This window comes from Apis florea, unplaced genomic scaffold (assembly GCF_048593485.1).
Source record: "Apis florea isolate Af1SG1 unplaced genomic scaffold, ASM4859348v1 contig_3170_pilon, whole genome shotgun sequence".
Taxonomy (NCBI): Eukaryota; Metazoa; Arthropoda; class Insecta; order Hymenoptera; family Apidae; genus Apis; species Apis florea.
In genome coordinates this window covers 2,282,921-2,296,672 of record NW_028256714.1, presented here as the reverse complement: position 1 = coordinate 2,296,672, position 13,752 = coordinate 2,282,921, and the positions used below count along the sequence as shown (strand labels likewise).

At 47.5% G+C, this 13,752-nt stretch overlaps 1 protein-coding gene across 3 annotated transcripts in view; it reads left to right on the top strand.

Annotated features, from left to right (window-relative positions):
• The window catches only part of LOC100872005 (discoidin domain-containing receptor 2), a 139,046-nt gene that overhangs the window by 64,817 nt on the left and 60,477 nt on the right, over window positions 1-13,752 (top strand). Inside the window, exon 3 of one of the 3 annotated variants that reach the window (XM_086910363.1) lies at window positions 6,537-6,812. The exons of the other annotated variants lie outside the window; for them this stretch is intronic. The gene's annotated coding sequence lies outside the window, so the exon portion shown is untranslated. The remainder of the gene's footprint in view (window positions 1-6,536; window positions 6,813-13,752) is intronic. 3 annotated transcript variants of the gene reach the window in all.

Genomic DNA, 13,752 nt, shown 5'->3' with positions numbered 1-13,752 from the left:
TGGACCGGTGCGGGACACTCCTTTTCGCTAATAGCATGCACGCGACCATCCGGACCACACGTGCGCGATAATGGGCAGCGGCGCGTGGGTGTGTGACGTTTCCAACCGAGCGTGGCTACCCTTACAACTTTCCACCATGCCTCCATCTGCCGTTCGTTACCCGCGGTTTATCAATTAGCCTTCTCCCGATCCATCGTCTCTCGAGTCATGCGACATTCGTTTCTGTTGCGTGTATCTCCTCCGCTCGATTCCGTTCGTCAAACTCGCGCGCACGTTTAGGCTTTGCTAAACTTGGATGAAGACACGAAGGAGGAGGAGAGGGAAAGGTGTCGGGGCAACGAGGCGGCGACAGCGCAATTAACTCGGAATCTCGAAAGCAGAAGCTTTCTCCGCCGGGGGTACAAACGGGTATCCTCTCGCGTGTTCTTTCCACTCGTCGCGAGATAAAACGCCCCGCTCGAGGGTGGTTCGAGGGCGATTGTTATTAGCCCGCCTCAAAGGGACTGCTGCCGCCTCCCTCTTCCACCCGCTCGTGATCGTCCTTTTTGGAATCCGTTTGCAACGACGTGGTGCGATTGTTGTTGACAGGTATATATATATAGAGAGACAGACGTTTCACTCGAACATCGGCCAGGTGTAGTACTTTTCCTCCTCCTCTCTCTATCTCTCTTTTGAAACAATCGGGCAGAATTTTCGTCAAATTCCGAATCGAACGTTTCACTGTACTGTTGTGGTTTCAACTGCGTTTGCACGCAGTTTGGGCACGTTTTTTCCTCTCGTCATATCTCGCAACTTTTGCCGGGAAAGCAGCTTCTTTGCCCGATCTTTGCCGGAACGAAGGCTGGGAGTGTGATCTGGCGTGTGAACACGGGTTAAAATTAGCGGGTGGCCTCGTGAAGCTTCGTTTCGCGAAAGTTACACCGTTTAATTAAGGAAAATCGATGGATCGAGCAGCGGTCAAAGCCGCGTCCGGAAGAGAAGGGAGGAGGAGGAGGAGGTGTACTACGGGTCCCTGTTATCGAGGCGAGACGACTTTTCGCCCAGTTTACAGTGGGCGATTCCATCGGTCGCGGCCGGATGTATTCTCCGCTCGAATCCTCTCGGCGTTGCCTCGAGGCGCACGGGTGTAGAGAGAGAGGCGGACTTGCCCGCAGAAATGTAAATACCGGTCGGCCAATCAGCCTGATTGGTCCCATTCGCTCGAATGCTCGTCATTCACCGGCGCATATACCGAGGCCGTAAGGCACGGAGGCCGTTATATGCTCCTGGATCGGGCCATTGTTCGCCCAGATATGTGTGCATTCAGTATGCGAGCACACACTCCCCTACGTGTACCTTGATGTTACGTACGGGCGCAGGTATGCCATGGATACGTAGCCATCGACCGAGACGCGTTTTCATATTGCGGATTCGAAAATGTGTCGACCAAGTTCGGTGCGCTTTCCTCTCGTTGCAACGGTGGGAAAATTTAAACTCGGATAATAATAATAACCTTTTCGACATAGAAATCCCTCGAACAGAACTTTGAGAACAGAAAGACAGGTGAAAGATAGGAAGCAATAATCTACTATTTTCAATAATCGCGAAAAACCAGTGGTGTTGAACGGTTCACTGATTAAAGAGCGATTATTCCCTCGATCTTGGAGACTTTTTACTTGAAATGGGAAAGGTATCTGTCCAATTTTTCTTTTCACGCGCAAAGTACGCGAGTATCGTTCGCAACGAGACGCGCGAGCAAGGGAAAGGAATGCGCATAAACAGAGACGCCGACTTCCTCTCGACGATACGCGGCGGGGAGGCGAAATCGATTCGTTTGGTAGTCGGCCGTTTTCTGCGCGGCCAGGAAGTTGGCCTGCCCCGTGTATACGCGGCCAACGTCCGTTCAATTTGTACGGTCGTTAGACGAGGCATGGGACGAGGATCGTTCGATTCTACGTGGAAACGCGCCGACGCGACGATTCCTCGTGCTGATCCCCCGTGACGGGAATCGTTGCGTGCCGCTCGCTCATTGTTATGGCGATCACCGTTCCCGCCGGTATCTTCCAATTTTAGACCGGCCCCTGTAAATTGTCTTCCTAATCGCAACGCGCGTTTTATTCGACCGATTACCTGGAAACGTTATTTACGCCAATCCTTCGCTCGCGTATCATCGCGATGAAACTCGAAACCCGTGCTTCAGCCTCGAACAACGAACTCCCCTCCCTCGATCGAAGCGTCACCCATGTTTTTTCGGGAAAATTAATAGAATCGTTCGCTTGTGGTGTCCTTGTCGCGATGCTGAGCTAAAAGGAAGAAAAGAGAGAGAGAGAGAGAGAGAGAAAGCTAGCTACGAGCTTCTAAAGGATATCGAATTCCGTTCGTGTTCGCTTCGCGATTAAACCTTGATTTTATATCGCTTTGTCTCCCTCGTTTCTTCCCTTTATTGGCTTTGGCTCTGATAAAAATCGTAAGGCGAGCTAAGCTGACTAAGGGATCGATGGAATTCCGTTTTCGGTTTGTGTCCCGTTTCTTTTCGCTAAAAATCACGATGAAACTTGAGAGCCTTAGAAAGCTCAGAGAGAGAGAGAGAAACGTGGAAAAAGTAACGAAATCGAATTCGATTTGCACGATTAACTATCCCTCCACTTTGTCTCTCCTCCGCGTCTCCTCCGTTTTTATCATCTTTTTCCACGCGTAAAAATGATCTTGGACCAGATTGGAGAAGAAAGAGGGAACGGAAGGCGAAGGCGACTGGCTGCGAGTCGCGACAACGTCGCCCATTCCCGGAGATAACGCATTCTTTCGCGAGCTTGTTTACAAGAAAGTCCAAATCCGGTGGAAATTCAAGGAAGAGGAAAGAAACGGAGAGTGAGAGAGAGAGCTCCACTCGAGAAGATGAAGCGTCGTGTCCCCTTTTCTTAAGTACTCATCCTTCTCTCCCCGTTCTATCCCCAACCCCTTTCCAAAGTGGTCTCCGCACCACGTCCTTTTCCTTGCCTCTTGTCCTTGGATCGACGCGGAGACGGAAGTGCGAGCAGGAAAGGAAAGACAAACGCGTGTAAAAACTGTTCTGGTTTGTTCCATCTTCTAATCTGGTTTTATACGAACGAAGAATGAAAGATTAACGATACTCGAGAATAGAATATATATTACTTTTCTCAGATTTGAATGATGGAGAAGAGAAGTTGAAAACAATTTGTGCAACTTTGTTTGTAAACGATATATATATATTCGTTAAATGTTTAAAGTGATCTAATGGCAGAGAATAAAGAAGGTTTATCCAGTGTCTAAGAGCAGCCGGTGTTTTTCACGAATATACGCTCGGTTATAAACTGGCTGTTGTCCCAAAACTGTTTGTCCCCCGGTGTTATGGTCACTGTTTCGAGAAAATTTCTCAGATGTTTCCGGGATCGTATATTCCCTGTCGGTTTATCGAACTTTTCGCAACTTCTGATATCTTACGACCATTTCTTCACCGGTGCTGGTATCGGGAACTTGTCCCACCGACGAAAATTCCTCGAGTTACATCGGGTATAGCGTTTCGCTTTTTACGCCGTTTCTCATATTTTTCACGCGCTTCGCTTCGTCCCTCTGCGACATTTTTCTTGCGACATTTCGGAAAAATGAAAGATTCCAAACTTTCATTTTCGGTATATCTCGAATTAAATTCTCTATCGTGGAATCCTATCGTTCGGATTGTTACATTTCTCCTCTCTCGAACTCGATTAAAAGTAATTTAAAAATTTGAGGAACCTCGATTAACTCACACAGCATCTAAATTAAACTATCGGTATAAGAGTAAGTAATTTGGCTCAATCTAGAATAGCTGAATTAGCCAAATACAAGTGCACGCATAGATGCACGAGCAAGAGCGAAGAGCCTTCTGGAGAACAAGAACCAACTCCGACTTCACAACAATGAGGCTAACCGAGAAATATTACACATATAATCCTGGCGTTTAAGCCCGCTTGTTAAAACGTTAGGTCTCACGGGGGAAAGAAAGAAAGAAGCGCCATCGGCGAGTGTCGTTTCAGTTTCGTAATCGCTGTGGCCATTCGTCACGTTCCACCAGACGACGAACTTTCCATCACAGGGCGATATATCCGTCAACCACGACGACCTACGACCACGAGACGATCAGACGAGGAGAAGGAGGAGGAGATGCAGGATTCGCTTTAACGAGGGGGTTCGTTTCATTGAGACGCCGGCTGGTTTTGGTAACCTCTCTCCTCCCTCCACCACTCTTCATTTTCTCGTTTTATTATTCGCCTCTGTCGGATCGCGTTCTCTCTCTCTCCTCGTACTCGCCGTTACCATCCTTTAACCTTTATTTTCTTCTTCCCCGAATTCTCGGCATTATTCAACGGGCGCACGTCCCTCATTGAGGATGCACGCACGTAGCCGACTACCTGCGACGACAACGAAGACGAGCCACGACGAGAAACGACGCAGTCGCTCGAAATCCGCGATAAAAACGTCTCGCCTTGTGCAGCCGGTTCTACGCGCAGCCGGCCGCCGCTGCTCCTTCGACGACTCTCCCTCGAAACGGTTCGAATATCTGCATCGCAATGAGCTTCGATCCTCCCTTCTCTCCCTTTCCTTCCTTCCTTTCTTCCTTCGTTTTCCTCCTTTTTTTTTCCCCCAGGACAACGAACGTTTCACGTTTTTTACGTTTTCACCCGTGGCGAGGAGGATCGCCGATCAAATTCGTCGAGTTTCGTTAAGGCTTTTAAGGCTTTTGGACGGAAACTTTCCTAAGCGGATGAATTTTATCGAGTCGTTGAGGTTTTGTCTTTGAGGTTTTACGATCGAAAGAGAGAAAGAGATCATGGTGAAATGAAACTAAACTGAAATTTGTATTCTCCGATCGTTAAAAGTCGCAATTGTAAATCGATCTGTCTAGCGATGAGGTATACGAGTCAGTTTATTCAAAATCTAGAAGCATCTCCTTTAATCAATCCCGTGACTCGATCACCGTGATTGTCTCTTTTTTTTTTTTTCAATTAACCGCGTCGCGCAATTTCACAACATCATCTCTATCGATTCATCGAAATCATGTTGGAAAGCGGCGCAATTTCGCAATTTCGATTGTATCTTGTCGCACAGCTTGTCCGTAGACAACAGCTTTGAACATGAAGCTTAAACGCGATTATACAGGCGTCATTATAAATTTCATAGACGGGGTGGGCCTAGAGCAGCGATCCGGCGTTGAATCCCGATTACACACCAGCGGCGTTACTAATTGCACGTATCACATTATAAACTTTAATCACTTTAATTACTTATCGCATGTAATTAAGCGTTTATTGCTGTTACTCCTCGCGCCGGCCGCCCCGATGATTCCGCCTCGCTGATGCGCCACCTCTTCCTCCGCCAACCGACCCCCTCCAACCCTACACCGTCGCTCCCTAATGAAAGTTTGAATCGCAATTTTACCAAATTAAAGCCAGACTAATTGTCAACGTTATTTCGGGGCCCAGGCCATCGCTATTTTAATTATTCTTGCCGCCGCGATACGTTTCGGGATCCAATCTAAACGTTCATTAGCCAATTCGAACGGTGAACGTTTGACCGATCACCCATTTATCTTTTTTTTCCCCCTTTTTTATTTTTTATTTTTTTTTTTTTTTGTTCGCTTCGTGCGCTCGCACTGAAACCGACACTGAAACGTAGAGACAGAGAGAGAGAGAGAGAGAGAGAGAGAGAGAGAGAGAGAGAGAAAGGGGACTCGTTATCCAACGAGTAGTTACTATCTAGTTACTAAGTTATATCTCATTGTAACATTGTCAACATAATAAAACTTTGTGATGTTAGATTAAAGAATGAATTAATTAATATTGATATTAGTATGCTGTAGCGAGAAGTTTATGTGTATAAAAATGTACGAAAAGTATAGAAAAATATATTATAACATTTCGAGAGAGTATCTGGAATAATGGATGCGCTGTAAAATTAAATTTCGATTATGTAAGATATATTCTCTTTAGATGTCGAAGAGATATTAATGACTTTACAAACGTTACAGAGAATCGTTCTTTCATTTCCCGCCATTGGAGATTGCGAACGTTGCGAACGTGTGCACGCGGGATACAGTGGCCCAGAAATAAAGTCACGCGCGAATATGCCACTCATTTCGTGGCTTAACGATCAGGCCAGGCCGAAAGGTCGCACGCGTTCCGCCATTCTTCCCCGTGTCCATTCCTTACCGAGCCGAGGCACGCTCGTAATGAATTCGAGCCCCCTTCTCCGCTCATTAAAACGACAGTGGACGTCTCATTGTGCCTCGTGTTATTGCCATTATCTCGGTTCGCTCCATAAAACTCGGCGGACACGTGGAGCGAAGGTTAATCGCGACCGATAAATTTCTTCGTCTCAGGAATTATTTCCCCGGTGAGAAAATTTTACAAAGGGATCGATCGTTCGATTAGCCACGGCGAAACAAATTTTGGAAGCTTTGTCCAATTTTGATAACAATTCTCTTCTCTCGATCGATTCGAAATTTCTAGAAATCTCGTTTATCGACGAAGATTACAGATTATTTCTCTTTTCTGTTACAGGTGAGCGCAGCGAGGATTTTGCTGGTTCCACCCCCTCCCTCGAAGCCACGGAGACTCGAACAGGCGAAACTCCTGGAAACAATGAGCCCCGTGACTTATCATTAAATCCTGTTAGCATCAGTTTCCTGGGTTCATCGCGGTGGCTGGCTTTCCACCACGCATTTCGCGAAATAATACGGAAACTCGATGGCGGGGATCGCGAGGAAGAGAGAGGGCGCTCAGACCGGGATCAAATAAAACATCGCTTAACGCATTTAGTCGAGGAACAAAGGCTCGGTAATTTCGAAATGAAGCTCTGGGTCCTGTGCGTCTCCCTCTCTTTCTATATCCATCCTTTTTCTTTTCTTTTTTATATATCTCTCCACGTATACGACGTGTTTGATCGCGGAAAGAGAGAAAAATAGAGAGAGAGGGTAGAAGAATTCTAGTAGAAAACTGCTCCAGTCTCGGCTTGTTCCGCCTCTCCCGGGAAGGATCCCTCTTTTCCTACGAAGTAAACTGTTTTCTTAGGCACTCGGGCCTCTTCAAAAATTCCTAAATATTTACTCGAGCGAAGGACTCCCAGACGGACGACACTTAAACGGTATTCCACGGGCACGGTACACGAAGATGGGCTTAAGCTCGCTGAAGGACGGATTAGAGCCACTCGTGCGCATCTCCTCCCTTTCTCCTCTCTCTTTTCTTTCTCCTCTTCCTTCTGTTCCTTTCCTTCGATGGATGGACGAATGGATGGATGGATGGATCGTTCTTTTTTTCCTCCCTCTCTTTTCTCGAATTTCCGCTCCTCCGACTCACGTGCGCCGCGTATTTGCACTAAGGGAGAGAGAGAGATCGTTCTTTGAATCGCGGAACCGACTTCCCACCAACGATCGAACAAATCGGCCGTAAGAATTGCGCGACATCTCTCTCCGTCTGTACCGGAAAATGGAGCACGAGATCTCGAGCACGACAATCGTAGTTTCTTTGCCAAACGACGATATATATATATATATCGAATTTACCAGTCCCAGACCCTGTTTCCTCGAGCTGATTATTAGTCTCGTTCATTGCGTTCTTAATTACGATCTTAATTTCGAACGTAGTCGAAAATCAGGTTTGGCGAAGAAGCTTCTCGACTTGGCCGATTGAATTTGAAAAATTAGGTCGTGGCATAAAAATTTACGAATCGTTATTATCCTCCCTCAAGGAGAAGACTTTTCCCTCTGCCATCGTTACTGTATGCTCATTGTTCCCATAAATCATCGACTGATCGACCGATTCTTTTCCTTTTCGTTCGAATCGCTCTGGTGATCTGGTGAACGCTTTTAATTTCGATTAAATATCGACCATCCCCGCATTTTCTCAACTCAACATCCTCGACTCGAAAACCCTCTCGCTCCCTTGCCCTCCTCCCCCCTCCCTCTCGATAAAGCAAAGGATCCTTCGATAGTTGGAGGACGTTGCCCGATACTCGGAGGATCTCCGACTCCTCCAGTTTCCAGCCGACTTTTTTTTTTTTTTTTTTCCTTCTCTTCTCGACGTTACGCGGCTCGCGCCGATGCAAAAGCATTCCCTTGTTCGAAGTTGCCGCGCCTCCATCCACCGACGTCGGATCCGCGATTTCCGTCTGAGAGCTTCGAAAAGTTTGGGCGGCGGTCGGAATACCGGGTTGCATTAAACATGAATAAACGATTTATGAGGACGAAATGGCTGCAAGGGTGTTTGCCTCGACGTCGAAGGTATCCGACTAAAAAGCAGATCGAGACAGACGTCGATCTTCTTTTTTTTCACCGATTCTCCTCTCCTCGTGCACGCGATCGAGATTCGAAGGCTTGCTAGCCGATAATTAATCGCCGCGCACGGGGATACACGGTGTACGAACCAGTTTCGTGGCCTATCTTCTTTGTCATCGCGGCGGGTAATAATTTCTCGACAATCGATAGTTTGCTCGTCGATCGTTACGGGATACACTTGTCCCGATAACGCGTACAAGGGATTAAATTTCTTTCGATCTCTCGAGCGTGTGATAAAATGATCTGTTCTGATCGCCCGGGGAACGAATTGAGAATTTTCCAACCCTTCAAGATGGATGCGTGTTGTCATCCATGATGGTGGAAAAGATCCGACGAAGAGAAACAAGTGGACGGTTAAAAGAAAGAAAGAAAAAGAAATGAGGGATAATAGAATTATCGATTTCAGTAGAGAACTTCGAAATGGTAACTCGAGAACCGTGGTTCGTTCACTACTTTAATTTCAATTGATCTACAATCTTCAAACTGGTATTAATAACCGATCGATCGCTCTTCTGTTTGCGTTTGAGTTTAACTCTTTATTGGAAAACCTAACAATTCCTAGATTCCATTTAACGAGGATGAACGTTTGCTTAATAGTTCTAATTCCCCATATAAATGTACATACGACATCTGCACACGATATTTTATTTATAAACTTCTATTATCACTTTGTATTTCACTTCAAACGCTTTCCTCGATCATCAAGAATTATCTTACTTTCAGAATTGACATTCCGTCCACGATCGTAATCATAATCCTCGAGGATAAATTCGTTAAAGAAGAAAAAAAAAAGAAAGAAAGAAAGGAAGAAAAAACTTTCTCCATTCCCAACTCGTTTCGATCTGCTCGTTCAAAGGTATAATTATTTTATCACAAATACGTATATCCTCGCGTAACGACATGTCTGCCGAACGTTTCGCATCGCAAAGGATATCAGAGGACACGGGCTATATCCATAATGCCATTATTAAAATACGAAACTGGAAAGTTATCTCGTTAGACGTCGCCTTCTTTAATCACATCGGAGCGGAGAAACATCGCGGTGAGTTGGAGAGAGTTGGTACTCGGATAAGTCCCCCCACCGATGTCATCTCCATCGAGAGGTAGATACTCTACTCGGATGGAAGCAGAGTAGCAGAGTTTTCGAGATTACCACGGGATGCATTATCGATGAGAGGGAAACGGATAACGAGGGAATAATTCGTTTCTCGCGACGTCTCTATCCGGTGATCGGTTGCTCCCGTTTCACGAGTTCGGAAAGTTTGCTTTTGCGCCGAGAGGCGCGAGCTAATTTGCGACCGTCAGCTGCGACTATTCTGAGTCCCATGTGGCGTTCACCCACACGCCGGGGCCGGGTGTCGGACGTGACGTTAAAAAGGAACGAGACGAGCGCGATATTTCCCGCCGATCCTCCTCTCGAGCATCGTATTTTTTCAAGGCCTTTGAAGACGGAGGATTTCGTCATTAGAAAGTCTGGTTGCGGATTGAAGACGCGGGAAAGTATTCGTCGCCGCGTTTATCTTCGTTGTCGTCCCGATCGTTGTCGTGACACGGGGTATTCTCGGTGTTTATTGCACCACACCACAATTGTGGATCCTTGCGACAAGTGTAATTTAATTATCAGCGATGGGTTTGAGCGTGCCGCATCTCTTCGTTCACATTTTCTTGCCACGCGTATGTGTGGAATGATTCTTAATTCGTTCGCGTTTAATTTTTTCTTTTCTTTTTTAATCGCGTTGAAAGAAAGAGTAGCTTAAAAAAACGGAGAAAATAAATAAAAAAAATATAAAGAAGATGACGGAAGATCAGTCTTCTTCTATTCAGTAAATTAATCTTTCGAAAGCAAATCTCAAGTTGTTGGATGAATTTTGAAGAGAATTATTCCATTTCGGACGAGGTATTTCTTACCAGGTTGCGCATATTTACACAGAGAGAATCGAAAGAATCGTGTAAAATAAAATTTCACGATTGGAGATAATCATTGAAGGTTGTCATATACGCCTCGAAAAGAAATTTATTACCCTGTAATGTAACTCTTGCACAAGGAACGCGCCGTCCTCGCTCGTTTCCATTTCTTTTTCCAACGTGGAAATACGCGCGAATCGACATTGCGATCCGGCCGTAATGTTAATTGCTCGACAGATTTAATTAGCCCGTGAAAAAGAGCAAACTCTCGATTCATCCGACCAACGAAGAGGAGTTTGTTAATCGATAATTAATTCGCTTCGAAAATCCCCCGCATCGTTCCACCTCTTTGAAAACGGACACGAAAGCAACAAAACGAAGTTTCATTCTTTTGCTTTAAAAATAAAGCTTTTGACCGTGTCGCTCGGACACGGTTTCCGTTATTCTCGATAACCATTCCCAATGGAGTGTCGAGCGCTCGATCCAATCGTGGAGAATCACCCGGTCCGGCTCCATGCAAATTCCTCTCCTCTCGATCGAGCTCTCTCTCTCTCTCTCTCTCCCTCTCCCTCTCCGTCACTCGTCGCCTCCGCTGCGTGCAAACGCGTCGAACAGAGAGAAAATTCTGCTTTCCCTCCCGTATACCCCCCTCTCCCGTGTCGCTCATATTTTATGCGCGCCAACTAATTAAAAGAGCTGCAGCTGATCAAGATATTCTCTGTTGATACGTGAGAGTTGATCACGCGATTTCCAATTTAGCTTCGAGGACGTTAGAGGACCCCGATATCCGATTTGCATCTACTTTTCCCGAGAGTTTTAAGGGAACCACTCCTCCCCTCCGCCAACTGCATCGCGAGAGGAAGACAAGGATAGGCGGAGAGGCACGCGGAATTCGAGCACGCATCCTCGACAACGAGCTGGCTCGGCGTCAATCGCGACGAGGAACCGAGTTGTCTCGTGCAGGGGATGAAAAGGAAAGGCGAAGTGCGCTCGATCCAAGAGAGTTCGCGTTATTCTCCCCGCTCAAAAATTCTCGCCGACGCGAGAATCGGAATCGTCGTTTGTAGGAATAGAGAGGAGAGACGAGAAAAGAGAGCGTTTCTCGAAGAAAGAAACGAAGGAAGAAAGAACGAGTGGAAAAAGAAAGGAGGGAGGAGGAGGGCGCGGCTCGTACGTAAACTGGAACGGCAGACGTGTCGGTATGAAAATTTCAATCGGCTCTGCTAAAGTGTCGGGGGCGTAGCGACTGTCGAGAGGGTGGTGACGTAGAAATTCAGGTGGAAGATCGAGAGAAACGTGGGGCAAAGTGGCTGTGGACCCGCCGCGCTCTCTCTTTCTCTCTCTCTCTCTCTCTCTCCCTTCCTCCCTCTTTCTCCTTATCTCGCTCGTTACCACCTCGAATAACGTTCCCTCTCCTCTCCCCTTGTATGCCTGGCGTGGCCCTAGCCCCCGGCCAACTGCATAATTCATGGCCCTGCTACACCGCCGCCGCCGCCTCCCCAACGGGGACCCTCTTCTCGCCGAGGGTCGACGCCAACCCTTCTCCTCCCGATCTCCCTTCTCCTCCTCCTCCTCCTCCTTCTCCACCTGGCTTTCCAGGGTCAACCGTCCTTGGTCGGTCGCGTTCATTCCACGTCACACACGCCGTGTGCAGCACGAACGCGTGCGCTCGCTTCAACGACGGGGGAGGGGAGGGTGCAGAGCGCGGTACGCCCGGATAAAGTTGGCGGCGTTCTGAAGGCGTTCCACCTCGTGCGTCGTAAGCATCTTTACCAAGGGGGAGGGGAGGGGGACGCGCAGAATGTAGGCGAATATTTCGGCTGAGTTATGAACGCCGCCACCCCCCGTCGAGGCGACCTAACGAGAGGAACGCCACGGGCGCTTCGACCGCTCTCGATCCTTCTCGAATACCTTCCCTGACAGGGAACAAGATTCGAACGAAGGGGTAATGGATTTTTACGAGTCCACGGGCTGCAGAGAAGGTATCCGCACGAATGTCGAAGGAGAGGGGGAAGAGGAGCAGGGAACGGAGGGTCCACCACGCGAGGGGCCATTGTGAGAATGTACGTCGTCGAACTGTATTTTAGGAGGTGAACCAAAGGAGGTGAACGTCGTTTTGGAGAGTTTAGAGAGGATCGTCCCGTACGGTAAAGGAATCGAGAACCCACGTTTCCTTCTGCATGCTGATTCACGCTCGACGAACCATCCAACGTTTCTTTCTGAACCGCCTTTGGGAAGGATTAGAATATATCGCGACATAACAGTACCACCACGGAACGGGCAACGTAGAACGTATATTAACAGCGTATATAAATGTATAAAAGATATATTATTAAAACGTTTTATCGTCGCTAGTACTCGTCCGACAGGGTAAGATTATCGCGAGATAAACCGCGTGTTTTTCTCGTGGACCGCTTTTCGTATCGTGTTCCTCCTCGTGTTGCGATATCTCTTCTATGGAAATATCCGTTGGGAGTCAAAGAGAGAGGGGGGAGGGGGGGAGAGAGAGAAAGAAAAGAGGAAAAGAAGAAAAAGTCGATTTGCTAAAGAGGAGCAACGAGAGCAACAACTCGGTGACCACCTGAGAGAGAATCTGATTTAAATACAGGATGTCGCGCATTCGTAGTCGCCTTGGGGTGTGTCGCGCCGAGGGTGCGACTCGTTTCTCGGCCGCCGATCGACAAGACAAAGCGTTCACCCGGAGCGACGAAACCGCTCGGAAATTAATACGAAATAAACGGCGGTTGGCGCGTAGACAGGCGAGTGGAGAACGGGATGCAGATATCCTCGAGGGCCGTATAGGCGGCGGCGGCGTACCGGTTTCTCGCGCGATGAATAAATGGGAGAGGTGCACCGCTGCCATCTTGGGCCCCCATCGACCGAAGATAAACATCAGCGCCAGAAGCGCACGGTAGTCGAGTCGAACCCGCGTAATTAGCCATGCTCCGACCGCTTCTCTCTTTTTCGCGCGTCACCCACCTGATCCGAGGATTCAGGATCGTCCGCCATTTGCGACCTGTCCGCCAACGGATCAAAGCGCGTCGCTTCCTTCCTGATGGATGATCGAGGCTGAATCACCGCTTTCGCTTGTTTGGGGATGAAGATTCGGAGATTTGGAACGATTGTTGTAAGATTGTTTCAATTTGATGCGTTCGAAGTATTCTCTTTAAGATCATAAAGACTTTGAGTTTATTCCAATGATGATATTGAATGAACCGTAACCACAATATGTTTTTCTTCGCTCAAAAAAAGGAACAAGCCAAAAATACCAAACAACCGTTAATTCCGACGACGATGTTTTACTTACGATCGATAGCACGGAGAGTAATAGCTCGTGCGTTACGGTTTCCAGTTATCTGGAAAAGGAGAATCACCCGATGCCCCGAACCGGGAACAGGAGGGGAGGCCTGCGTAAATTTTATAGATTCTCCTCGAAGTGAACGGCATACGTCCGAACGGACGCACGATGTTGCTTCTGATTTCGCGGAAAGACCGCTCTGGTAAAACCTGTTTCTACGTCTCTCCGAGGCGACATCCTT